Source organism: Triturus cristatus, chromosome 11 (assembly GCF_964204655.1).
Source record: "Triturus cristatus chromosome 11, aTriCri1.1, whole genome shotgun sequence".
Classification (NCBI taxonomy): Eukaryota; Metazoa; Chordata; class Amphibia; order Caudata; family Salamandridae; genus Triturus; species Triturus cristatus.
In genome coordinates, this window is record NC_140594.1 from 976,940,721 (window position 1) to 976,968,374 (window position 27,654).

Genomic DNA, 27,654 nt, shown 5'->3' on the forward strand with positions numbered 1-27,654 from the left:
GGGTACCTGTCCCTAGGGGTAAGGGGGATCCCTCAGTTTGTGGAGGAATGGTCACCTGGCTAGAACTACTCTGCTGGGTGTCCCTAATCTGCTGATGAGGGGGTTCCTCTGGCCAGGGGCCCATTAAGGGTCCACTGACCTCCCTGACCTCTGCAGCCCTGGGCTGACTGAGGCAGGGTAGAGAGGGGCAGGATACCTGCTCCAGACTGGGTACCACCTTGGAAGGATCCCCTGCCATCAGAGCTGTAGCCAGGACAAGCCTGACCACTTCTGGGGCAGTTACTTCACAAGGGCCAGGATCAGTTCCCTTAGAAAGCTGACCCTTACTTTTAGTCTGGTGGGGGGAGGACTGTTCCTCACCCCCTATGCTCTCTGTTTGGGTGGAGTGATCCATTGTTTCAGGCTTCATTCCCTTTAATTCTTCCTGGGGTGAAGGTGAGGCCCTCAGGGTCCCATCCACTCTCTCAGGGATGCCTAACATTCTTAAATGGGCATTGTGGTCTACCTCAGCCCAGGCTGAGATGTCCAGGTCATTCCCTAGTAGACAATCTACAGGTAAGGTTGGGGACACTGCCACTCTCTTTGGGCCAGTGACCCCGCCCCAGCTGAGATTTACCACTGCCATGGGATGGTCTGTCCTAATTCTATCAATATTGGTCACCTGGTAGCTATACTCAGGTAAAAGCTGTTCTAGGGGCACTAGTCTCTTTGTCACCATGGTGACACTAGCCCCTGTGTCCCTGTAGGCCACAGTCTTCTGACCATTGATCATGGGCTCTTGTCTGTACCTGCCCAAGATATTGGGACTCATGGTAAAGTTGGCAAACCCCATACCACCATCACAGACTAGAGTTGCTTGTGTAGGGGACCTGGTTAGGCCAGAGTCCACCTGAGTTCCCCAAGAAAGCCCAACTAAGTGTTTGGGTGCACTCCCACCACCTGGGGGATTACTACTAGTAGCAACAGGAGGTGCTGGAGCTGCAATGGGAGGAACATTTTCTTTATTGCCATTCATTGGACAACTGGAGTCAGTTTTCCAGTGGCCAGGTTGCTTGCACACATGGCAATATGGTTTCTTATCAGAAGAGGAAGGATTTTGGGACCCACCCCCAGAACTGGATTTTTGGGGCCCTTCAGGGGATTTTTCTGTTTTATTATCCCCGCCTTTCTCTTTGGGCTTTGTGGAATCTTTCTTCTGGTCACCACCTTGGTTCTTGGGCCTGGTCCTGGTTCTGACCCATTTTCTGCCTTCTTTCCCAATTCTTGGAGAAAGGTCAGATCAGAGTCCACCAGGTACTGGTGTAAGAGTTGTTTTTGACAATTATTAAGGATCTGCTCCCTCATGATGAGATTGTATAATCCCTGATATTCATTTACTTTACTGCCATTTAACCAACCTTCCAGAGCCTTGGTAGCACAATCTACAAAGTCCACCCAATCTTGATTCTGTGCTTTCTGGGTATCTCTGAACTTAAACCTGTATTTATCAGTGGTTAGACCAAACCCATCTATCAAAGCATCTCTCAAGATATAATAATCATCTGCATCCTCTTCCCTAACAGAAAGGAGCTTGTCTCTTCCTTTGTCTGCAAAAGAGAGCCATAAGATTGCTGCCCACTGCTCTACTGGGACTCTCTGAACTTTACAGGCCCTCTCAAGTGCAGTGATCCACTTATGAATGTCATCCCCTGTCTGATAGGGGGGCACAATCTTATGCAGGTTCCTATTGTCAGGAGCTTTCTCTCTAACTCTAGGGGTATTATTACTGCCACCAGGGTTCTCTAGACCCCATTTTCTTGAAGCTTTCTGACGCTCCAGGGACTCCCTGTCTAATGCTAACTGTTCTCTCCTGAGCTGAAGCTTAGCTTGCTCAAACTGGATCAGTCTGCATTTCCTCTCTTGGGAGGATTCTCTTCTCTGAGAAGAGGCAGAGGTCATCTCTCAGAATGGTTAGACTCCTCTGAGGGGGATCTGTTCCTTCTGTTTGGATCCACCACTCTCCCATTAGGGATGGAGGGAGTGCCTCTTGGGCCATCACCTCCATGTTGTGAGCGGTCTGGTTCATCCAGGTCAAGTTCAACTTCCTCTTCCTGGCCCTCATCAGAGTCCACCACCTGGGTGTCCTCTTCTGTGGGATGCCCACCCAACCTGTCTACCCCCTCAGACACTAGGGTCTGCTTGAAGTCTGCAATGAGCAGGATTTCCCTGAGACGTTGAGTGTTGGCACCTTTGTTTGTCTTCAGTTGTCTAGTAGTGCACATCTCCCTAAGCTCAGCAAAAGAGAGGTTGTCATACTTGTTGACTGGGACTATCTGTGGTCGTTCCAGGGCCTTATGGGCTCCTGAACCTAAAGACATTTCTAGTGTAGTGGTACTGGTGTATCTACCTACACTAGGTGTGGCCTACTGAACCCTTTCTTGAGTTGTAGTCAAGGTGTGCTAAGCCCTCTTCACACAACTCCTACGTTCAGTAGAATTTATTGTATTCTAAGCTTTAATTTATATGTACCTTTAGTACCAAGTGGCTTTCACTTTAGAAATTCAATTTGATATCTGGAAAAACAATGGCAAGCTTGAATCCAACCGCTGCACACCAATGTGAGACGTTGGCCTGGCATATGCTGTCCTCTAGTTATAGGGGACACCTTGTACCAGTCTAATTCGACTCTTATGGTGATAGGTTAAAGACAACCTTTAAAGAAAGCTATCCTAGTGGTAGCTGTGGAGAGCAGCCTTCAGGCTAAGTCTTGAAGGAGTGTTAAGCTTATTGTTTTACCATAGATAACCTGTTGAACAACCAAATGAAAGAGTAGTCCACACAGGTATATATATAAAATATATGTATTTATACTAGGAATAACCCCACTAGTCTCTTTATGAGGCTAGAGGTAAAGATACAATTCAAACAAGCATTGATAGTTACAATAAATAGCACTGGAATCATAGGGCCCCAGGGGGGGACCGGACCATATATCAAAAAAGTGGTATAAGAACCACGACAATTCTACAGACAATGCCTAGGGCATTTAGGGTCGCTGGCCCCTTGTGAAACCACCTAAGGTAGTGAGGAAGGGGACCCACGGGAGACGCGTGCAGTGGCTAAAGTTACTGTCGGGATCTCTATTAAAGCCTATGGAGAATGTCGCGGTTGAATTTGACAAGATTAAAAACACTTCTAGCAGGAGTTCAAGTTCAATACTTTAGAGTTAAGCTTTTGAATGGCCCACACCCACGAGAGTACCGCGGTACCACTGTTACCTGCCCCAGGGAAGCCGGGCGCATAGGTCGTTTTCGATGTAGGGTCGCGGGCTGATTTTCAATGGCAAAACGTGAAGAACTGCTGCTAGCCTAAAGCGTCGTCGTTGTCGTGAAGAATGAAAATGTAGATCTTGAAGAGAAGGACCTGAAAGCAGAGGGGACAGAGTCTGGGTCACGACACAGTGACCAGGGGGCTCAAGAGAAGGAGCCCTTCAATGTTGGGTGCTTCCAGGTGGAAGAGGTGTAGCTTGAATCATCAGCCACGGGGTCCAGGAGGCGTCAAGGAAGTCCAGCTTCTGGAGGGCCACTGTCCCACAAAGGATGAGGGTCGCTGCGGTGTTAGTGTCCAGATTGGACCCCCTAAGCCTTGGCAACCGCAACCCACACAAGAAACACAAAACTGCTACTGGCACAGACCCACGAGATCTGAGCGAGGTCTCCAGCAAGGAGACTGAAGAACAGGCCTGGAGCAACCAGGGGAACTCTTGGAATTGAAGATTGACCTCCGCAAGGGCCCAAAAGTCGAGAGACAAGGGACCGCAGGAGGCAGCAATTTGGTGTGCGTAAAGATGTGCCCACGGGTCACCGGAGCAGGCTAGGGCGTTGATCTTTGGCACAGATAATGCTGAGAGGTTGGCTCAATAATGGGCCAAAGCACAACTTCCCCACTTGTTGGGGTTGGGTGCAGTGCAAGAGGTGGCCGGTGTCCTGGAGTATTGGGGATCTCAGCACCCACGGAGTCCACGGTGCTGAGGTTTGCTGTGCACACTCACTGGCCTCTGGGATGCTTGGAAACCCACATCAAGGTAGGACAGAGCCGTCGATGTCCGTAGGAGCAGCGAGGTTCCAACTGGGTCACTTGCAGTGTTTCAGGTGCCTGCCAAGCAGGGGAGTAACTCCTTTACCGCAAGGGAGATTTCTTCAGTCAGCTGTGCGGCAGCAAGTCGAAGTTCAAGTCTGTGAAGTTCAAGAATAATCTGAGGCTCTGGGGACCCTGTATTCACCTTTATCCAAAGATTAGGGGAGTGTCCAGATCAGAGCCCACCAATGAGAGTTCAGGCGGGAAAGGGTGGCTACACACTCTCCCCTTTGTGTGGTTTCCCACCTGGGCAGGGGACAGGATGCCCCTGAACCGGTTTGAGGTGGTGTATGCAGAAGTAGGCACTGGAGAAGCCTACGTGCAAGTCTGAAAGACATCCTATGGTGCACCCACCCAGTTCCAATCCACATAGTCTGTCTGGGGAGGTGGGAGCACCTCCCTGCAACAAGATCCCTATTGTCCAGCTGCCATGGCTGGAGTTCTGCCCAGCAACAGGCAGCCAGAGTTGTGTGGGTGGCGGGTAGCATCCATTTTGTACTACGTGTGCACTTTTAATTTGGTGTCTAAATTCTGCCGCTTTTCCCATATCGCCCCTCTAGCAGGGGGGAATCATGCCCTCACTCCCATGGCTGGATTGGGGGTATGATTCCTACATGTTTGACACCAAACACGATATGGTTCTGTGTAGCCATTCTCAAGTTATCACGCTATCGCGATTACTTATAATGCGGTTAAGAGTATATGGTATGGCTGCACTACAAACAACCCAGCAATAGTTTTACGAAGGTTGCAGAGGGGCCCTACTCAGGTAGGGGTTCCCCCTCACACATATCTCAGCACCCTGCCTTGTAGGATTAGCAAGGCCTGCCTTAGGGGTGACCTATGAGGATATATGTGTTGTATTAAGTGGGATACAGGATACCTATATCCCTGTAAGGGGTGCAAGCACCACCTTACCCAGACTACAGTAGTGGTCTGGTGGCATCAGTTTGTATGGCTGTCCCAGGGGTGGCACAATAAGTGCTGCAGCCCCTGGTAGGCCTCTGAGGGACCCATGCCCTGGGTACCTAGGGTACCATCTACAAGGGGCTGATAGGGTGTCCTCAGTGTTCAATTGGTATGTACCTAGGGTACTCACATCAGTTTTTAGAGAGGAAGCAGATAGGCTGGGGCCCTGGATAGCAGGATCCCAGCCAGACTAGTCAAAAACCATTCAAATACCAGGCAAAAAGTTGGGGGCAACCATATAGTCAGATTACACCTTCCGACAATCTGCAAATTAATATTATTATTATTATTGTTAGACCTGCCAGCCCTTTGGCTGTTCCCTCCTTATGTTTTTTTCCCTTTACCCTCTCATTTTTCTGTCCACTAGCTTCTTTTTGGTATTGACGTAGAGGCACTGGGCGCCCCATTTTCACTGATTGAGGGTGAGGCGCAAGGTGCTTCTCTAAAATGGAGGGAGGGAGAGAGCTCTTACACAAAATGGTGGCCTAACTGTCACCTCAGAACCTGGGCCACAGACTGACATGAGAGGTTCCAGAACTTTCTGGGCCACTCTGGCCAGTCAGGGCCCAGGCTATAAATAGAGGTGAGGTGGTCGGCCATTTTGTGTTGGAAGATGACGTGAGGTAGTTAGGAGAAAGGCACCTGAGTGGGGGAGGTGGGTGCGCTAGAGAGGGAAACTGACAGATCTAAGGGCCTGCTTTTTCTTCCCCCTTGGCTGACACCACCCCCCTGCCTCTAGACCTGACCCTGCCTCAGCCACTAACCCTGGTATCACATCAAGCTCGGGAGCTCCCCATCTAGCCAGGACTCCTGAAGAGGACAGGGGATTAGACTGATTATTACTGGCTTTCCTGACTTTGCCTGGGACTCCTCCATCCTTTGACGCCACTGGCGTGTGGCCTGCCACCTCTTAGCTGGCCCGCCTGATTTCTGTGGGGCCAAGAAGTGTAGCGCCTGATTTCTGTGGGGCCAAGAAGTGTAGCGCCTGATCCCTGTGGGGCCAAGAAGTGTAGCGCTTGATCCCTGTGGGGCCAAGAAGGGTAGCGCCATACCTCTGCGGGGCCCGCAGAGGAGATCGGGGCCCCGCTGTGGCTGAAGTTGTTGGCAGTGCGGACCGAAGTGCTGAGGGAGCTGTCAGAGGATAAAGAAAGGCCACGTTTGGCCTCTAAGCCCGCATCTCCCCGATCACGTGCCGGAGGCAGACTGCGGAACACCGCCCCTGCTGTTGTGCAGTTGGCTGTGGAGGTCGCGCCCCCGCAGGCCGCGTCGCGTCAGACGGCCGCGGGTGCGTCTCCTGTCAGCCGCTAAGGCCGGGGACGACCCCACGGCCGGATTCCAACTTTACCCCCCAGTCACCAGAGAAAGAGTGGTGACCGTCGGCAGGAGGAGCTCTTTGAGGAGCGAGCCCTCCACCGGTCCTGACAACTTCAAGGCGGCCCACAAGTAAGGAGATCCCAGGGGATGAGGGCGGAAGGCCGGAGTGGCCCTGGATTCGCCCCTCCCCCGGGGAAGTCTCACCTAGAGCTTATGTAAAGGCAATGATTCATGTATCCCCATAATGCCAGGAATAAGCGCATAAAGATTGGATGTGAACTGCGCTGAGTTTAAGACCTGCAATTTGGGGGAAGAAGCGCATAAAGATTGGATGTGAACTGCGCTGAGGTTAATACCTGCAATTAGTGATCTAATGTGAAAGGTGCTATGCTTAGTAACTAAAATCCAAGCGCTTAAGGAATCCTGGGAACAGCGCTAAGATTAATAACCAGATTTCAAGTACATGGAGAATGCTATGTGCAGCGCTTTATGTAATGTCCTGATTTCCCAGCGCATTGTAAATGCTATGTGAAGGGCTACGCTTAGTGACTTTATTTAATGTGCTATTGACTTTACTGTGTTGGATTGAATCATCAAGTGACGCGTTTTATTTCCTACCAGGTGTAAAGTAGAATAGTACTGTCCATTTAGTCACAGTGTAATGAATTGCAGATGAGAACTGATTGAATTTTATTTGTAAGAAGGAAAGAACAAGATAAAAGGAAAGATAAAGCTTTTCTACCTTTTTTTTAATTATTTGGTGTAGCGTCATTTTTGGTGGTGATACGTTGGATTGTGAAATGAGTGTGATGCAAGCACGACATGATATGCTGGCATGAGTCCTTTCCACTTGAGCCAAGCTACCCTAGGACTTTAGGTCCAACAATTTGGTGTTCAGCGGTGGGATACTGAGCTTGTGCTTGCGTCCACTCATTAGCAGTTTAGCGTGCGCCACGCACCCTACACCTGATTTTTGGTTTTATTGGAGTTTTCTCCAGGTTGTCTCCCTGATTGGAATTTTTGAAATTATTTCTGTCCTGTGGTGTGGCTTCCCTTTTGAAGGAAGGCTCTCCTAACTTTGACAGTTCTTTTCCGCGGTGTTTAGGGCCCCACCTGGCAGGATGGAGTTCGAGTTGGGTAGGCTAGAGGAGTACACTGTCACCCAGCTAAAGGAATTCTGCCAGGAGAGGGGGGTATTTTTCAAGCAGGGAGCAAAGAAAGTAGAGCTCCAGACTAGCTTGAGAGCCTGGGTGATGGCCCATCAAAGCGGGGAACGGGAGGAGGAGGGACAGGAACCAGAACTGGACACCACGGAAGGGACAGAATCACTTTGCCCCCCTGAGAGCGGCAATATGGATGTAGGACCGAGGCCACCCTCAAGGGCCGGTAGTAGCGCTTCAGGAGGAAGCCTGTCTTCGGCTGATTTAGCCGACAGGAGGGAGGAGAGGCAATTCAGAATGGAATTAGCCCGCTTGGAGAAGGAAAGGGAAATGCGGAGGTTCCTTCATGAGCTCCTCTTGAAGGAATTGGATCTCAAGGCCCTTCAGTTTGGAAACCCCAGTAGTCCTGTTGGTGGCAGCGTACAGAAAGAGGTCACCAGGGAGCCCAGACCCTATTTACCAAAGGACGTAGTTGCCAGCTACGGTGTTGGGGACGACATCGCCAAGTGGTTAGCTGCCTATGAGGTCTCCTTAAGAGCCCATGGGATCCCGGAAGCTCAGTGGGGGGGTTTTCTGTACAGATACATGCCTCCGGTGGGGAGGGATGCCCTTTTAGCTCTAGAACAACGGGAGCAGACAAATTACCCCACCATGAGGGTCGCCTTGATTAGGAAATTTGAGCTGACCCCTGAGAAGTACAGGCAGAGATTCCGGGGTAGCCAAAAGCTGGCCACCCAGAATTGGGTGGACTTCCTGGACTACGCAAAAAAAGCTTTGGAGGGCTGGGTGCAGGGCAGTGAGGTAAAAGACTATGAGGGGTTGTATAACCTGTTTTTGAGGGAGCACCTCCTCGAGAAAAGTTTTCCGGAGCTGCGTCAACACCTGGTGGACAGCAAGCTAACTAATCCTAGGAAGCTTGCAGAGGAGACGGACATCTGGGCTAGTACCCGGGTGTCCTCAAAATGGACTGGGGGGAATTTCCAAGGGACTGGACAGGGCGCCCCCCAGAAGAAAGAGGGGGCAGACAAAAAGAAGGAGTTCCCTAAAGGCCCCCAAAAGAGTTCGCAGGGAAAGGGATCAGAATTCCCTCCTAAGGTTTGCCCCCACAAACCCCCTTATCCTGACCGTGGTCAGCAGCCTAGAGTTGTCCGTTGTTATGAGTGTGGCGAGATTGGGCACTACAAGGGGGATACCAAGTGTCCCAAGAGACCACACCCTCCCACTGGAAGAAAGACCCCTGGGGTGGCGAGTGTAGTGCTCGGGGAGGAGTTGCCCCTAGATAAGGGAGGTGAGTGGGCAGGGCTAACATTAGTGTCCCTGGGAGATTGCGAGATGGTTCCTAAGACCCATGTGCCCTCGAATACTACCAAGTACAGGCAATGGGTCACCATCAATGCCCAGAGGGTGGAATCTCTGAGGGACACAGGAGCCAGCATGACTATGATAAGGAGTCAGCTGGTGTCCCCAGAGCAGGTGGTTCCCAACGTAGTCCACCCGGTTGTGATGGCTGACAACCGAGAGGGTCACTATCCGGTGGCCCAGATTCCCTTTGAGTGGGGAGGGGTTGCGGGTCCTCTACGAGTTGCGGTAAGCCCTGCCATGCCGGTCGACTGTCTGTTGGGAAATGACCTTGAACATACGGCATGGAAGGAGGTCGAGTTCAAGGCTCATATGGAGATGTTGGGGTCGCCTGAGTGGACTTGTGCCAACACGCGGTCCGTGACTGCCCGAAGGGGGAGTTCACCGAGGTTGGAGCCTGGGACAAAGGCCCAACCAGCTGCCAGAAAGGGTAAAAGGGGACAGGGGAAGCCTGCCCCGGCATCTGCACCTCAGAAGGTGGAAGGGGCAACTGAGGTGGTACTGGAGTCCACAGAGGGGGATGTGACTTCCCTGGAGGGCTTACCTACCCCTGCAGAATGGCAGGTGGAGGGAGGACCTACCAGGGAGGAGTTTCATCGGGCACAGAAGGAGTGCCCCACCCTTGAGGGCTTACGGCGGCAGGCCGAAGCCCAGGCAGCAGGTAACGATTCGGGGAACTTCCACATATATTGGGAAGATGGTCTCCTCTATAGCGAACCCAAGGCTCCGGTGCAGGGATCATCCCGGGCCTTGGTGGTTCCCCAACGTTACCGAGCCTTTCTTTTGGAATTGGCTCATGAGATACCCTTGGCAGGACACCTGGGACAGGACAAGACCTTTGCTCGGCTTGTCCCTCACTTCTACTGGCCTCAGATGAGGATTACGTCCGACACTTTTTGTAGGACGTGTGTTACCTGCCAAGCTAGTGGGAAAACAGGGGTGAAGCTGAAGGCTCCCCTGGAACCACTGCCGGTCGTTGGCACCCCCTTTGAAAGGGTGGGCATCGACATTGTTGGGCCATTGGATCCACCAACGTCTGCCGGTCACAGGTTTATCCTGGTTCTGGTGGATCATGCCACCCGGTACCCAGAGGCTATCCCTCTGAGGACCATTACTGCACCTGCGGTGGCACGGGCTCTGATGGGGATTTTCACCCGGATGGGGTTCCCCAAGGAAGTTGTGTCGGACAGAGGTACCAACTTCATGTCGGCATACATGCGGGCTATGTGGAAGGAGTGTGGAGTCACTTACCGGTTCTCCACCCCATATCACCCCCAGACCAATGGTCTGGTGGAGAGGTTTAACAAAACCTTGAAGGGCATGACCAGGAGTCTACCCGAGAGCCTGCGGAGGAAATGGGATGTCCTCCTACCTTGTTTACTGTTCTCCTACAGGGAAGTACCACAGAAGGGAGTGGGCTTCAGCCCCTTCGAGCTGTTGTATGGACACCCTGTTCGTGAACCCCTCAGCCTAGTGAAGGATGGATGGGAAAAGACTCCCAGAAAACTTCCCCCGGATGTAGTGAGCTACATGCTGGTCTTTCGTAGCCAAATGGCTAGGTTGTGGAAGCAAGCTTCCGAAAACCTAGAAGCCAGCCAGACGGTCATGAAGGAATGGTATGACCGAAATGCTCACCCGGTGGAGCTGGAGCCTGGCCAGAAGGTGTGGGTTATGGAACCTGGAGAGCTTAGCGCCCTCCAGGATCGCTGGTCAGGCCCCTTTGAGGTGATTGGGAAGAAGGGCCAGGTCACCTATGTGGTGGACCTTAAGACCCCCAGGCAGCCCCATCGGGTGCTCCATGTCAACCGCCTCAAGCCCCACCAAGAGAGATCAGAGGTCACTTTGATGATGGTGACTCATGGGTCAGAGGAAGAGCAAAGTGAAAGAGGAAAGTGAACCCTGATCTTTTTGCGTCCCAAGAGAAGGATGGCTCGGTAGAGGGAGTGATCCTCTCACCATCTCTAACTCCCGAACAGCGGAGAGACTGCCGCCAGGTTTTGGAGCAGTACGCTTCACTGTTCTCACTTATCCCAGGAAGGACTCTTCTGTGTACCCATGATGTGGACACAGGGGACAGCCCACCTGTGAAGTCCAAGTCCTACCGCTTGTCGGATAAGGTGAAGGCTAGCATCCATGGTGAAGTCACCAAGATGCTGGAGCTGGGAGTGATTGATCCTTCAAGCAGTCCCTGGTCCAGTCCGGTGGTACTGGTACCCAAAGCTGCCCCGCCGGGCCCCACCCCAGAACTCCGGTTGTGTGTGGATTACAGGGGACTGAACTCTGTGACAAAGACCGATGCTCATCCTATCCAGAGGGTGGATGAGCTCATTGACCGGTTGGGAGCTGCCCAATATCTGAGTACCTTTGACCTTACATCTGGGTACTGGCAGATCTCCCTGACAGATGGAGCAAAGGAAAGGTCAGCCTTCTCCACCCCCGAGGGTCACTACCAGTTCTGCGTGATGCCCTTTGGGCTCAAGAGCGCCCCTGCCACTTTTCAGCGGCTGGTGAACCAGGTCCTCTCCGGGATGGAGGCTTTCTCGGTTGCTTACCTGGATGACATCGCCGTCTTCAGCAGCAGCTGGGAGGACCATTTGTGTCACCTTCAGGCTGTCCTTCAGGCCCTGCAGCAGGCGGGTCTGATAATCAAGGCCAGCAAGTGCCAGATCGGGCAGGGGTCGGTAGTGTACCTCGGGCACTTGGTGGGTCGGGGCAAGGTGCAACCCCTCCAGGCCAAGATTGAAACTATCATGGCCTGGGAACCCCCCAAGACTCAGACGGAGGTCCGAGCCTTTCTGGGTCTCACCGGTTACTACCGACGCTTCGTCAAGGGGTATGGAACTATCGTGGCCCCCTTGACTGAGCTTACATCTAAGAAGCACCCTCGACGGGCAATCTCAACCGAGGTGTGTCAACAAGCCTTTGACACCTTGAAACAAGCAATGTGTGCGGCACCTGTCCTCAGGGCCCCTGACTTCTCCAAAGAGTTCATCGTCCAGACGGATGCGTCGGAGCATGGCATCGGGGCAGTGCTGTCGCAGCTCAATGAACAGGGTCTGGACCAACCTGTGGTTTTCCTATCTAGGAGACTACTCCCCCGGGAACAGAGGTGGAGTGCGATTTAGAGGGAGGCTTTTGCGGTGGTGTGGGCCCTTAAGAAGTTGCGGCCATACCTGTTTGGCTCGCACTTCCTGGTTCGGACCGACCACCGGCCCCTCAGGTGGCTGATGCAAATGAGGGGCGAGAATCCTAAGTTATTGAGGTGGTCCATCTCCCTACAGAGAGTGGACTTTAGGGTGGAACATCGCCCAGGAGTGGACCACGCCAATGCTGACGGTCTCTCCAGGTATTTCCGCCTTTGTGAAGAGAACTCCCAAGGGATTGGGTAGCTCTCCCAACTTTCAGCTGGAGGGGACGCGTGTTAGACCTGCCAGCCCTTTGGCTGTTCCCTCCTTATTTTTTTTCCCTTTACCCTCTCATTTTTCTGTCCACTAGCTTCATTTTGGTGTTGACGTAGAGGCCCTGGGCACCCCATTTTCACTGATTGAGGGTGAGGCGCAAGGTGCTTCTCTAAAATGGAGGGAGGGAGAGAGCTCTTACACAAAATGGTGGCCTAACTGTCACCTCAGAACCTGGGCCACAGACTGACATGAGAGGTTCCAGAACTTTCTGGGCCACTCTGGCCAGTCAGGGCCCAGGCTATAAATAGAGGTGAGGTGGTCGGCCATTTTGTGTTGGAAAATGACGTGAGGTAGTTAGGAGAAAGGCACCTGAGTGGGGGAGGTGGGTACGCTAGAGAGGGAAACTGACAGATCTAAGGGCCTGCTTTTTCTTCCCCCTTGGCTGACACCACCCCCCTGCCTCTTGACCTGACCCTGCCTCAGCCACTAACCTTGGTATCACATCAAGCTCGGGAGCTCCCCATCTAGCCAGGACTCCTGAAGAGGACAGGGGATTAGACTGATTATTACTGGCTTTCCTGACTTTGCCTGGGACTCCTCCATCCTTTGACGCCACTGGCGTGTGGCCTGCCACCTCTTAGCCGGCCCGCCTGATTTCTGTGGGGCCAAGAAGTGTAGCGCCTGATTTCTGTGGGGCCAAGAAGTGTAGCGCCTGATCCCTGTGGGGCCAAGAAGTGTAGCGCTTGATCCCTGTGGGGCCGAGAAGTGTAGCGCCATACCTCTGCGGGGCCCGCTGAGGAGATCGGGGCCCCGCTGTGACTGAAGTTGTTGGCGGTGCGGACCGGAGTGCTGAGGGAGCTGTCAGAGGATAAAGGAAGGCCGCGTTTGGCCTTGAAGCCCGCATCTCCCCGATCACGTGCCGGGGGCAGATTGCGGAACACCGCCCCCCCCTGTTGTTCAGTTGGCTGTGGAGGCTGCGCCCCCGCAGGCCGCGTCGCGTCAGACGGCCGCGGGTGTGCCTCCTGTCAGCCGCTAAGGCCGGGGACAACCCCACGGCCGGATTCCAACTTTACCCCCCAGTCACCAGAGAGAGAGTGGTGACCGTTGGCAGGAGGAGCTCTTTGAGGAGCGAGCCCTCCACCGGTCCTGACGACTTCAAGGCGGCCCACAAGTAAGGAGATCCCAGGGGAGGAGGGCGGAAGGCCGGAGTGGCCCTGGATTCGCCCCTCCCCCGGGGAAGTCTCACCTAGAGCTTATGTAAAGGCAATGATTCATGTATCCCCATAATGCCAGGAATAAGCGCATAAAGATTGGATGTGAACTGCGCTGAGTTTAATACCTGCAATTTGGGGGAAGAATCGCATAAAGATTGGATGTGAACTGCGCTGAGGTTAATACCTGCAATTAGTGATCTAATGTGAAAGGTGCTATGCTTAGTAACTAAAATCCAAGCGCTTAAGGAATCCTGGGAACAGCGCTAAGATTAATAACCAGATTTCAAGTACATGGAGAATGCTATGTGCAGCGCTTTATGTAATGTCCTGATTTCCCAGCGCATAGTGACTTTATTTAATGTGCTATTGACTTTACTGTGTTGGATTGAATCATCACGTGACGCGTTTTATTTCCTACCAGGTCTAAAGTAGAATAGTACTGCCCATTTAGTCACAGTGTTATGATTTGACCATAATGAATTGCAGATGAGAACTAATTGAATTGTATTTGTAAGAAGGAAAGAACAAGATAAAAGGAAAGATAAAGCTTTTCTACCTTTTTTTTTATTATTTGGTGTAGCGTCATTTTTGGTGATGATACGTTGGATTGTGAAATGAGTGTGATGCAAGCACGACATGATACGCTGGCATGAGGTCTTTCCACTTGAGCCAAGCTACCCTAGGAATTTCCGTCCAACACACTGCAATTCTTTTTAAGTGTTTTTTAACATGGAGGTCCCTACACTGCCCCTTTTATCTAGTTTTTTAAACATTTTTGTAGGATTTAGGACTGAGTCCAGATTCCTATGATGGCTACCATCACATTTTTGTTAATGTGTTCAGAGCTCAGTTTGAGATCTGCTGGTCTGCAGATCCTCCGTGGCATGAGATATACAATGTTTGTAAACCTTAGTTGCTCAAAAACTACTGGGCACATTTACAACAAATCACAAAAAGCATGTTTTCTCGGCCAAGATCTAGCTTTCTGCCAAACTTGGTGCAAATTCCGTTCAGCAGTTTTTGCGGCATCGCTGTTCAATTTTCCTTTGTTGTCGGTCCCCTTTTTCTTGGATCCAGTTGACTGATCCCCGTGAAACTTTCCTGAAAAGAGCTGGGGTGGTTGAGACTTTTTGTGGAAAGTTTCCTGAATATTGGCCAAAAGGAGCCAAACCTATTAGGAAAACAAAAAATGATTTTCTAATGGAAACATAGGCCAAACTATAATTAAATATCCCTATCCATGTACACGTACCATAAAAGTCAAAGCCCGAGAGGTTTAAAAAATTCACTTGGCAATATAAAACCATTTTACACATCCTATTAGTTATGTATGAATTTAGCACTCTTTAGAAAAATTTAAGGCAAATGCCTGCCATTCTCAGCTTTATTGTTTGCCTAAGACTACAGATAAATCTGTGAATGTTTTAAGAAATGTGTTATTTGTTGGTGAATAGGTAACGTGCTAATATTTAAAAAAGAGTTTCCATGCAACAATGTGTTTTATATGGAAATCTTCACATGTAAGCAGTATTGTAATAGTATAGTTTTAGGCTAAACATTGGTGGACCGTGCATTTTTACATTTTGCTGATTCATTAGTAGATCCTTGCATCAAAGATCAGCCTGCAAAGGTGAGATCGTCAGGTGTGTTGATTATTGCTCTGATAGCAGCACTGTCATTGGAAAAGCACTGAAAGAAAGAAGACATGTTCTGTTAAGAATTCTTTTATGTGATTAACATCACATTATGGGTCATATATACAAGCCCCTATCGCTATGACAACGTCACTTTTATCAACGTTGTGGTGGCGATAGGGCTTAGCCTTATTTACAAGGCAGCGTTAAGCCACTTAACGTGTCTTAACGCTGCCTTGTAAATGAGGCCCCCTTTAAAAGTATGGTTTTGCGTGAAAGGGGTGGGGAGTGGGTGTTTTGCGGTGGGCGTTCCATCGCAACACCCATTGATTTTGACACTGCCCTTCTGTACATGGGCAGCGTACATAGGAGGCAGCGCCTAAATTAAAGACTAGGTAAAACCTGGTCTTAAGTCGGCGAAACGAGGAGAAATGCATTATTTCTCCTCCTTTTTGCTTTTTCCATGTGTGCTTTATATGTTTGTGTGTAAGATCAGACATCACTGGAAACTAATCTATCCTTAATCATATCCCAATAGCATCTCAAACGCCATAGATTTACTTGTTTTTCTGCTCTGCTCTGGTGTGTTTTTAGAAGATTGTGTGTGTTTTTCTTCAAACGTAAAGACCCGGAATTTCCTATTTGCTAAATTTATTTACCATGTTTTGCGATATTATCCTCGTTAGCTCTCAGGAATATTCATTGCACGGTGTCATGTTCTCGCACACGGTGTTCCTGGTTGAATTTCAGTTTGGTTGCGAATTCAGTACATTTAAGCCTATATAGGGGCTCTCGCCAGAGTTTTGGTAAAGGGAAATCTTCGAGTAAAAACATTAGCAACAGTTAGGGATAACATTATCTAGGTTGTGGGCATTCCAATAAAAGGAGTGTTAAAATATCCGAGATATTTATCCACGTGACTGCATTCTGAAAATCCAATAACTATAGTATAACATTTTGAAGTTTATGGGCTCTATTAGTGTAGAGAGTATTTATTCATAAATCAGGTTTACTTAGCTATCATTCGTAGTCAATTTAAATGCTACAATGGGTTTGTTGCTTGCTGTAAAATCGGTGTTCTACAACTTACCAGCTCATTTTGGTTTGACGAAAATGCATTTCATGGTTTCTGATTTCAAATTTACAAAGCAGTGTCACTTTCAAAACTTTTCTTTTGTGGCCGGATTCGTCTGTCTTCTAAAGACGGTGCTTGGAGGGCTGTTTGAAAAAGATGACACATTGTATGTTTCATCCTTTTGTTAATCTCGGGAGTTTCAATTCAATAACGGGTTTCAGTACTTGTGAACCTCGTGTAGAACACTGCATATGAAAGCAGCACGGCAGGCTAATGCACGATGGGTCATGTTTATTGATTCATAAAGTCGTGTATAATGGGATGATGCTCTCTTTGAGATTTTCTAGGGATTCGCAGATTAAGCTCTTCCTTTCATTTTGTTAAATGATGTTGTATTGATATGTTGTCTATTGAACTGTACATTTTAGGCATAAAGTAGGCATCCAATAATATAAAAGAACTATGGGCCGGATGTATCAGAGGGATTTACCCATTCTGTGTCTATGGAAAAATGTGTTCGTACATATGGCCATATGTCCTCATTTTTCTGAAGAAGATAATAACAGAAAAGGAATAATTGGAAAAGAAAAGAAACATTAGAATGGATATTTGGGGCATTAGAAGGCCTTCACCAAGTAGTTAACCAAATACCCAAATATCTCTCTAAATGTACCTGTTTCTTTATATTTTGCTCATCTGGTACTCTAACTTGAAGATATGTTTTAGACTTCAATACAGAACTGTAAGTGTAAGGGAGGAGAACGAAAAGAAGCAAAGTTTAAGGGAGCAATACTGGCCTTAACAATACCTCGTGTAATGAGTCTCACCCCATTAGCTTCCCATCCACGGTTGACCATTTACTGTCAGATACTACAAAGTTAAACTAACAAAGTTTCACATGTATGGAGTAACCTTAGTCAAAGGACATCACATATGTTTGGTTTCATTTCATTGAGCAGATTCTCAATGATATGTAAGATCATCCCATTGATAACCTTATCCCTTATTAGAACATTGTAATGGTAAGCGCTCCATTGAATACAATGGAATGCTCTGGGCTTCTACGGGCCGGTAGAAGCTCACAGAACAGCATTCCAATGTTGTTTTTATTCACAACTGTGGCTGTGAACAAAGGCCTCTCGGAGCCCAAGTGGTTTTAAACCCTCTCGGCCTCTAAGAGGCCTTTGTTTTGAGTAATTAGAACACTGACAGAATGTTCTAATAGCCTTAGAGCCCTCCTAGCGGGCTCTACCAGCCATTAAAGCCCCGTTCCCTTATTAAAGGCCTTCGCCTTCAGCTCGGGCCTTTAACGCTGGAGGGTTCCTTTCATGGCGGGTAGAGCCCGCTAGGACGGCCTCTAAGGCTATATGATTATTACCTCTCTATTAGCCTGCTAGTCCTAGCAACCAGTGGTAGTGAGTGGTAATGAGTATCACCTTATCACAGTGTCCCATTTCTCTCTATCAGATATATATTTCAAATAGCCTCCTTTTCTTCCATTTCGTAACGTATTGGATAAATAATCTTATCACATGATGCCATTCAAAATATTTGTCTCATCCAGCCTTCTAGTGTTAGCACAAGTGGGGGAGTGCCTGTGCGGAAGGATACATATTTTGGCCGTAGTCAAAACAGTGGCTAGCCATCTACTTTTATGTTTGTTTAATCCCACTACGTCCGACATGTCATATACCATGGCCACACATTATGTATGTGTGGGTCTAGTGTGTGGTTGATTTGCTGCCTTATATTTGAGAAGCATAGTTGTATTCTGAGACTGTGTCATTAAAAGTGTATATTATCACAACCTTTCTTTGCATCTCCAGCACTCAGTGTGTGTTAGTAGCCTCACTCTATTCAGTTCAATAGGCGAACAATGCCAGTCATGGAACATTTTAAAATATAAACCTTCATTCTGGCATCTCCCAAATATCACTCCTTATTAAGAAGTCTGCCCAGTTGTCTAAGAAAAGTCTCACCCAAAAGCATCTGCCTGTACGTCTTGGCATCATTTAGTGTAGGGAGGAGACGGTATGTTGCAATAATAGGTCATATGAGCTTTAAATTATTCCTTCGCAGTTATCCCATGTAGTGAGGTAATTTTTGATGAGCGATTTAGGTGTGATTGTCTGCCCTGTGGCCAACCTCTGCTTTAAGCAGTGCACCAGTTGCCTGTATTGCCATTTGTGGGCCAAGTTCTGATCAAAGCCCTCTCTCTTTGAGGATGGACATGGTTTCAACTTACTCCCATGATGCAACTGGTCAAAGCAGTGGATTCCATTTGTTTCCCAGACCTTCCATTGTGTGGTAGAGCCCCCTATGCAAATTTCTGCATTATCCAAAATTTCATGCATTGCCATGTATTCTGGGGTCGATTCCTAAGATTTTGTTTGAGTGTTTCCACTCTACAAGCAAGGCAGTAACCACTGGGTTTGTTTGTTTGTGTGGAACTGTCTTATGTAGATCTAGGACTTTCTTTCTTCCCAGAAAATATCTTTACCATTTGGCCCAGATAGATAGTTCTTCTGTTCATGATAGGAAAAACATCAGTTATGGCAATGATGTTAAAGGTAGTTGCTTCTCAGATGTGTGAGTCTAAGCTTACCCAACTATTGGTCTGAATCATAGTTCGGCGAATGGGTTACTTCATCACAAATGTGACAGATATCCTGTCTGCCATACTACAAGTGCCAAAGAATATTATGAGTCTGCTAATTTGGATATTTTGTTCCTAACAGAGACTTGGACTACATCAGATAGTGGAGCGGAGTTGGCCTGGGCATGTCCCCCAGGATACTTTATAAGACATAGTCCCCGAATTACGGGAAGGGGAGGTGGAGTGGGATTTATTTGTAAAGATACACTCTCCCTTTCACAGTTCACAGTTAAACAGGTGGTAGGTTTTGAACTCTTGGGCTTCTCTCTGATGGCTCAAGGCGGCATAGTTCTGGCAGGTCTTTTGTGTTACAGACCGCCCTCTGGAATGGCTTCTTCTTTCCAGCAATTCATTGACCTTGTTTATGACTTATCTAACTCACATTCACTCAGGGGAATACCAGGACGGGTTCCCTAAGCAAGCGCCGGGAAACCCACTGCGGGTAGCTGTGCGCTATATAAGCTCAACTACATTTACATTTACATTTACATTCCAACTTTATAGTGTTGGGCGATTTTAATTTACGACCTTCAGGCCCACAAGAACTAGCCTATAGAGAAATCTGCCAAGCATGCAACAACATACAGTTGGAGCAGCTTGTGCAATGTTCCACGCATGTGAAGGGGAACATCTTGGACTTGGTCTTTGCGGATAAAAAGTTGGTTCTTAATAATGAGGTCTTGGATCAATGCTGGACAGATCATGCTATGGTTCTCATGTCTATCTTTGTGTCAGGAGAGCAGCGTAGTGTTGATAGCTTGGTTGGGCATAAATTTAGTAGACAGCGGTCCCGTCTGTTAAGGGGGTCAAGTTTACCTTCATTGTTGCCTACAACCTTTGCGGTGCAGGAAACCGTGGATAAAAGCTATGCTGCCCTTAGTAAACAAATTTTGACATCACTGGATGAACTGATCCCTCTAAAAAGGGTGAAGAACAAACCTCGGAGAGCCAACGCCTGGTCTACTGGTGATCTTAGCCAACAGACACTTCGCTGTAAACAGGCGGAGCGTGCTTGGAGGAGAGGTTATGAGGAATCGGATCGTGCAGAGTATAGACAGGCTTTGCGGGAGTATAAAGTCCACCTAAAGATGGCTAAGGCGAAGTTTCTGGAAGATTCTTTGGCCAAAGCCTCCAATAAATCACAGACCCTCTTTAAACTGGTCAATAACCTGGCAAACCCTGCCTGCGCAGCACCAGTCACCATAGCATCTCAGGAGCTGTGCGACTCCTTGGCCTCTGCATTTGAGGAAAAAATCAGGCTTATTTTGAGTGGCCTCTCGATCTCGAGCCATATGGTCTCGATAGAGTCTTCTCCACTAAAATCTCCCCACCCCGTAGGTGATGAGGAGGTTAAGGGGGAACAACAGCAACTATCCTGCTTTCCTATCCCTTCCTTGGAGGAATTCTATACACTGGCTAACGGTGTATCTTCGGGTTCCCCACTTGACCCTTTGCCACATAGGATATGGAAGGCCTTCCAGACAGAACTGTTACCTCCGCTGTATACCATCTGCTGCCAGTCATTGGCTACAGCTTCGGTTCCTGACAGCTGGAAGCTTGCAATAGTGACACCTCTGCTAAAAAAGGCCTCCTTGGACCCGCTATGTCCAGCTAGCTATAGGCCTCTCTCGTTGCTTCCATTTCCTATAAAAATTCTAGAGAAATTGGTCACAAGAACCTTATCCAACTTTTTGGAATCCAACGTTTGCCTGGACGCAGCCCAGTTTGGATTCAGGCCAGCACATGGGACTGAGACCGCCTTGATCACCGTGTTGGACGATCTGCGAACACGTGTCGACACAGGTAAGGCAGCGTTTTTAGTATTGCTGGACATGTCGGCCGCGTTCGACACGGTGGATCATGCTGTCCTGCTGGATCGCCTCCAGAAAGCGGGCGTGGCTGGTCTGGCGCTGGGCTGGCTTAAATCCTATTTGGACAATAGGCAACAAGCAGTTGCATTACCACCGTTTTGCTCAGATATACGCCAGGTGAAGCAGGGTGTGCCACAGGCGTCTGCGATTAGTCCGATCCTCTTCAACCTTTACCTCCGACCCCTAATCAGCTTGATAAAATCCTTCGGCATCTCAGTTATCAACTATGCCGATGATACGCAACTGATTTTTTCCTTTGAGGGTAAGGAGGCGGTCTCGAGGGATATTTTCCATCAGTGTATGTCGGAAACAGCAGAGTGGCTTCGCCTTAATTCACTCCAATTTAATGGGGCAAAGACCGAGGTGCTTCATTGCTCCTTGGATCAGCCCTCTCGCCCGTTGCCAGAGGATTTCTGGCCGGCATCCATCTTGGGTACTGTGACAGCTGCTGAGTCGGCCCGTAACTTGGGGATCATGTTTGAACCTAGTCTGCAGCTGGATGCCTCGGTAAATAAGACCATAGCGACGTGCATGGGCTTACTTCGTGCCCTACGGAAAATCTTGCCGTTGCTTCCCCTAGAAGCTCGAGTAGAGGTGGTGCGCAGTACTATACTCAGTAGACTAGACTACTGCAACGCACTACTTCTGGGGGCACCTAAGTCTCTGGTATCTAGGCTGCAGAGTTTTCAAAACATGGCAGCCAAGTTGGCATTAGCTCGATCACGCTCCGCGTCATCCTCAGCAGCATTATCTGACCTTCATTGGCTGCCTGTCCAGCAGCGTATTCTTTTTAAGGCCGCCTGCATTGTGTTTAGATCGTTGCATGGTCTGGGACCTCTGCCACTCCAACATCTTTTTTCCTGGTACCAGGCTGTTAGACCCCTAAGATCCTCCTCGGCTTTTTTGATCAGAGTTCCTAAATTTGTCAGAGTGAGGATGGGCGGGCGCGCTTTTGGCTTTGCAGCAGCTAAGCTGTGGAATGCCCTTCCTCTGCTGCTAAGGAGTAAGCAAGAACTAACCTCCTTTAAAAAAGAGTTGAAGACCCATCTCTTTCCAAGAGCAATGTAGCGTATTAGATCTGATGACTCACGGAAGGTCAAGCGCCAGGATACCCTTGGGGTGGCAGAAGCGCTCAATAAGAATTTAATACATACATTAATACATACTTGTAACACAGTGGGCAGGATATCCATCACGTTTGCGACAAGAATATCCTGCTGAACTCTAAATCAGGCCTTCTGTGTATGCTTATAATTGGACATTATGAGTTGTTATCTAGATCCTTCCCATATGAAAGATTCAATGTTCCTGTTGATCTTTTTTAATGTGATTTTATGTCTGAGTAAAGGTGGAAATCCAAAAATATCATTTTAATGTGGTGATACAGACATTTTGGCTGCTTGTACCCTTCGCCATAAGGAAAGGTTTAGGTGCCTTCACAGTGCAAAGTTGTTGCATCACTTTGTCATCAAGGGATCTAAATTATTATAAATCATGTTTTGTAAACCCACGTTCAGTAGTAATCCTAGGGATTACAGACTGTTTGGCATCTATCTCATTCTATATTCTCCTGGACTCACCCTTCTTGTCATTCGGGACAGCCATGGCCCGTGTAGGTAAGAGCAGTGGGGCCGGGTGGGGGGGATTTCAACATACGACAACCAGGGAAAATTAAATAATTAAATAATTTTCCCTCCCCGTCGTCTGTCGAAATCCCCCCCACCTGGCGCCACCACCCCACGCTCTTACCTGCACGGGCCACTGCTGATTCGGGATAATGGGAGTGCCTCACACTTATCCCAAACTAACTGTTTTTTAAATATGTTACCTGAAATTACATGTTATATGTTTTTTGCAGTTAACACTACATTCTTTCCTTTGAAATTTTTGTTATTTTATTTTTTGTATTTCTACTTGCGTGAAAGACAGTCATGCTGCTGCATTACTGGCCAAAAGCACATTCAATAAATTCCAATTTCCAACTCATCCCAATTGATCTTTTCCCCGAGAATCGGGAAAAATCATATATCAGAGACATCAAGACTGGTAATGAAGTTTCTGTTTATGAGAGATTCAGCAAAATATCATGTGCTTATAGAATATAATTTACATGCCCTATCCACTATTTCCTTAGGGGTATGTATGACCAGTGATAGAGGTTCAAGTGCCAACAAAAAAATAAAGGAGGCAGGGGGCATCCACGTCTTGTTCCTTTTGTGATTGCTAATCTCTGCATTTAATCTGCACCTCTGGCCATTTGTACAGCCGTTTCTTCTCTGAGATAAAGTCCTCTCTAAATCCTGCTCTGTAAAGTGTCCGTCTGATGCCGTCCAATGGCTTCTCAGCATCTAGTGAGAGGGAGATAGATTCTTCAGGTTGGTTGTGTAAGGCCCACTGTCAATGGGAAAGAGTTTGCATATGGATTTGGAAAGACTGGCTTCATGCAAATCCTACCTGTGTTGCCTGGATTAAGGATGGAATTACTGTTTTTTTAGCTGCTATTGAATATTTTGGCAAAGACTATGACATAAACTTTGATGAGTGAAATTGAACAAAAGTTGCATTCAAGAGAGTCTGTCCCTTCCTTCAGCATCAAAGGCATCATCGATTTATTGGTGTTACATTCTATGCATCCTGTTTTAGTTGCTTCTCTATAGACAGCATCGAGCATTGATTCAGTGGGGAGCCTATTTTATAAAACTCAGCCAATCTCCACTGGGTGTGTATGGGTTTGACCATCTAAGCTGTGTATAACTGGCATAGCCACCAGAGACTCCCTCTGCTTGGGCCGGTAAGAGAGGATCCTTTGGGCTCTTTCACCTCGTTCATAGTGGTGCCACTTGAACTTCATAAGAGCCTTTTCCTGGTTCAGATATAAAAAGTTTGTTGAGAGCTATATATTCTATTTCCAGTTGTTTCCTCAAGGCTGGAGATGGGTTGTAGTTATATCGACCATAGGAATCTTTATAGATTGTTCTAATGAGAGCTGTTCTGCATTGGATATCTTTCTTACTAATGCTGAGTCTTGCACAAGTACCCCTCCATTAAGCCTTCCCTTCTGCCCACAGGGACTGCACACAAAAAAATTACTGTATGCATTTTTAAGTTTGTAAAGGCTGATATGGCAACTGTTGGAAAATACCATGATTTTCATGGAATTTCCCCAGATTGTTGCTTTGTTTGGCTGAACCCTTTTTTTGTAGGCTCTAGAAGTTTGCATAATTGACTCCTGTCAGCCAGTATTTAAGTGTCTGTGCTGTCCCTTCCAAACATGGTATAGGTACATCGCACATTTAATTTACTTATAAGTCCCTAGTATATGGTGCCACCTGTACCCATGGCCTGTAAACTGAATGCTACTAGGGGGCTGAAGCACTTATTAACCTACCTGTCAAAGTAGCACTGTAAAACATGTCTCAAGCTTGCCATTGTAGCCTGCAGTGCCCTTTTAAACTGCCAGTTCGACTTGGCAAAATGAACCATTTTCTAGGCATAAACCTCTCTTTTTAATGCTTATAAGTCACCCCTAAGATAGGCATTAAAGGCCCACAGCACAGGGTAGGAAGTAGGACATATGTACTTAAGTAGTGCATTTCCTCGCAGTGAAAAACCTCCAACGTTGTTTTTCGCTGAAGCAAGATTGACTCTTCCATAGAGAATCACTTGGTTACACTCCATATAATGCATAACAACAGTTAGGAACTCGTTAGAAAAATGATTAAAGGACTCATTGTAATAGGAATTGAAAATTCATTTAATTTATTACTATACTTTCAGAAAGCTGTAATTTTCCTTCCTGAAATGAAATCTGCCTTATCGCCAGTATCGAGGTGTAACCTGGTCTCTGGGGAGTCCCTGGAGTGAGATGTATATTCCTCTCAGGCAGTAGACAAAGTGTATGGTTGTGGATCTGCATGAGATAATGGCTGGGGAGCACTGGTGCATCTGCCCTGTGTACACTAAAAAGGGACCTGCCCTGGCCCACACAGACGAGCCTGTCACCAGTCCTGCCCCTGCCTTTGTCTTACTAAGCAGGTTGGAGCTAATCCCAGGGTAAAAGATAGAACTGACCGTAACAAGTTTTAAAGTTGGACAAAGGTGTGTCCTACACCCTCAGTCTAGCACTGGTCTTAAAAGTGGCAGCCCCAGATTCTGACGTGAGAACCCTCCTAGACTTGTGAAGGTCAGAGGAAGGACTGCTCTACTGTCTGAGAATGCTGAAGCTTCCCTTGCAAACAGGACCTTAGACGTGACTCCAAGGGGCATTTGTATACCCTCCTGTTTGAGCTACAGCAACACAGCAAACTTCTAAAGGCCTTACCTTCTTTCCAGCAGACCAGGCCCAACTGTACCTGACCTTATGCCCTCTGTTGGCCTCTGTAGGAGTGACTTTTGACCACCAAGTAATGTCATCAAGGTCCTGGATCCTTGGCTGGAGCCTCACCAGATCCAATGCAGATGGATGCCGAGCAGCACAGAGCCCCACTGAGCTCTCATCTCTTCACTGAAGTCTTTATCGGATCCGATGCCAAGTGATGCAGAGCCCTGAAGAGCCACGCAACTTTTGAATGAAAGCCTCACCGGATCTGGTGCAGAGAGGTGGAGGGCGAATCAATTCCCTGCAGAGTTGCATCATAAAGTAGTCACATCAAAGTCATTAGGTGAAAATTCCAGAGGAACAATCATTGTTAGGTATACGGTGCAGGCTCTATTGCCGTTGGCCTGAAATTGTGACTTTGTCTAAGTAAGGCGTGATCAGATTCCTGCAGTTAGCTCTTTGCACCATTTGATGCTATTTTTAACCTTACATTTTAAAAATTAATTACTCCAGGTCTACTGATTAAAATTTTGTCTTTTGTATGCCATTTTGTTATTTTAGATATTCTCTATTTATCTAAATTGTGCTGGGATATTTTTTGTGTTGTGTTTTCACTTTATTGCTGCACACATTACCACTTACTTCCAAGACATCAAGGGCTCAGTTCACTTGGCCCACATTCTATGGGGGCAGCTAAGGCATCTTTGTGGGACCAACTGTTGAGAGATGTTTCATTGGCCAAAAAACAGTAGACATAGCAGCAGAACACCTTAGGACAAGCGAATATGGCACACACGTGACTGTATACAAAAAGGCCAACAGCTAAACACTGTTGGTTTTTAGAAAAGGACAAAATGGATCTCAACAACCTGTACACATCTAAGGCTGAACTCATGCTCTATCAGTTTAGGCTTGTCGCTAGGAGAATGGGAAAAGGCAAGGAGGCTTTTGACTGCCCAGCTTAGACAACGGGAGTCATTGATGGCCATCCCCGTAATTAAGGAAGAAAATGGCCACAAGGTCAGAACACACAGGGCATCACAAATGCTCTCCCCAGTTAATGCACACAACTTTTCAGCTCAAAAACAGCCTCAAATGAGAATCGAATTGAGCCCTATGTGGACACTTTGTATCTCCCCTTCCTTAAGGCTTCCCAGGAGAATTTTATAGGTGGATCAAACTGGATGCAGTTGAACAGTTGTATGAGGTCTTCCCAGAGGTAGATAGCCATTGAACCCTCCCCTCCCTCTCCATTGCCATCCTTTTAAAACTTGGAAGACACACCCTACTGTGCAGCAGCTACCGTTTCATCTCACTCCTGAATTTAGATATAAACATCCTGATCAGCATCCTGGCAGCACTCTGCAAACAGGTCATACCAAGCTTAATCCATCTCCCACAAGTGGGATTTGTACCAGGTAGATCTTCTCACAACCACTTTCGCACACTGTCCCACATCCTCTGGCTGACTAAAGATTCTACTGAGACCTCACTGACCATATTTCTCGACACAGAGAAGGTGCTTGACCACTTTGAATGGGGCTATGTGTGCAATACACTATGGAAACTGAAACAGAGCGATGACTTCATCTCTAAGGTTAAATGGCTGTACCAGAACCCTATGGCACAAGTTAACTGTAGTGGTTTTCATTTGGATCCTTTTTCAATAAATAAAGGTACCTGCCAAGGTTTCCCCCTTTCCCACCTGCCTAGACAGCCCCCTGAAGTACCAGCAGTGACCATCCGACTCATCCCTCAGATTACGGATGTGGATACCTCCTTATCCCGCACTAAAATACTGCTCTATCCGGATGACATTCTGTTGACCCTCACTGACCTAGAGAGGTTACTCCTAGCACTCATGTCTCGTAGAAGCCTTCTCTGCAATCTCAGGTCATAAAATAAAGTGGCATAAAAGTGAAGCATTGCCCATGTCATGTATTACCACCAAAGAGGCCATCAGGGGTACCTGTTTAAATGGAAGAGTGAGCACCTTAAATTTATTAGAATCCTAGCTTGATAGATTGGTTGCTGACAATATAGAACCACTCATCAACAAAATCAAATTGGACGGTGCAAAATTAGATCAACTCAAAATCTCCCTCCTGGACAAGGTCGAAGTGGTCAAAATTGTAATGGACCCCACTTCTTGTATGTTCTAGGCATGCTACATTGCTGTTAATTATGTCTGTGCAGCGCTCCATAGACAAAGATATAAAAAAATGTATCTGGGGATCCATGATGTCGGGACTGAAAAAGTTGATTGCCCAGAGACACTGTGGAGTCAGGGTCTTTCCATGCATTGATCACTATTACACTGCGCTACACCTCTCGCAACTGTGATACATGTTGCCCAAGACCCACGATGTCCCTTTCTGGGTTCACTTGGAACGGTCTGTGATACACTGGGGAGGAGGCTTGTAGCTGCTTTATAGATTCACATAGTGACAGCACCCAGAACAAACCCTATCATACAAAACACCCTCCCTACCTGGAACTCTGCTTACAAGTTGTTAGGTTGCAATGCCAGGGTACACGCACATGCAGCCCCTATGTGATAATGTGGC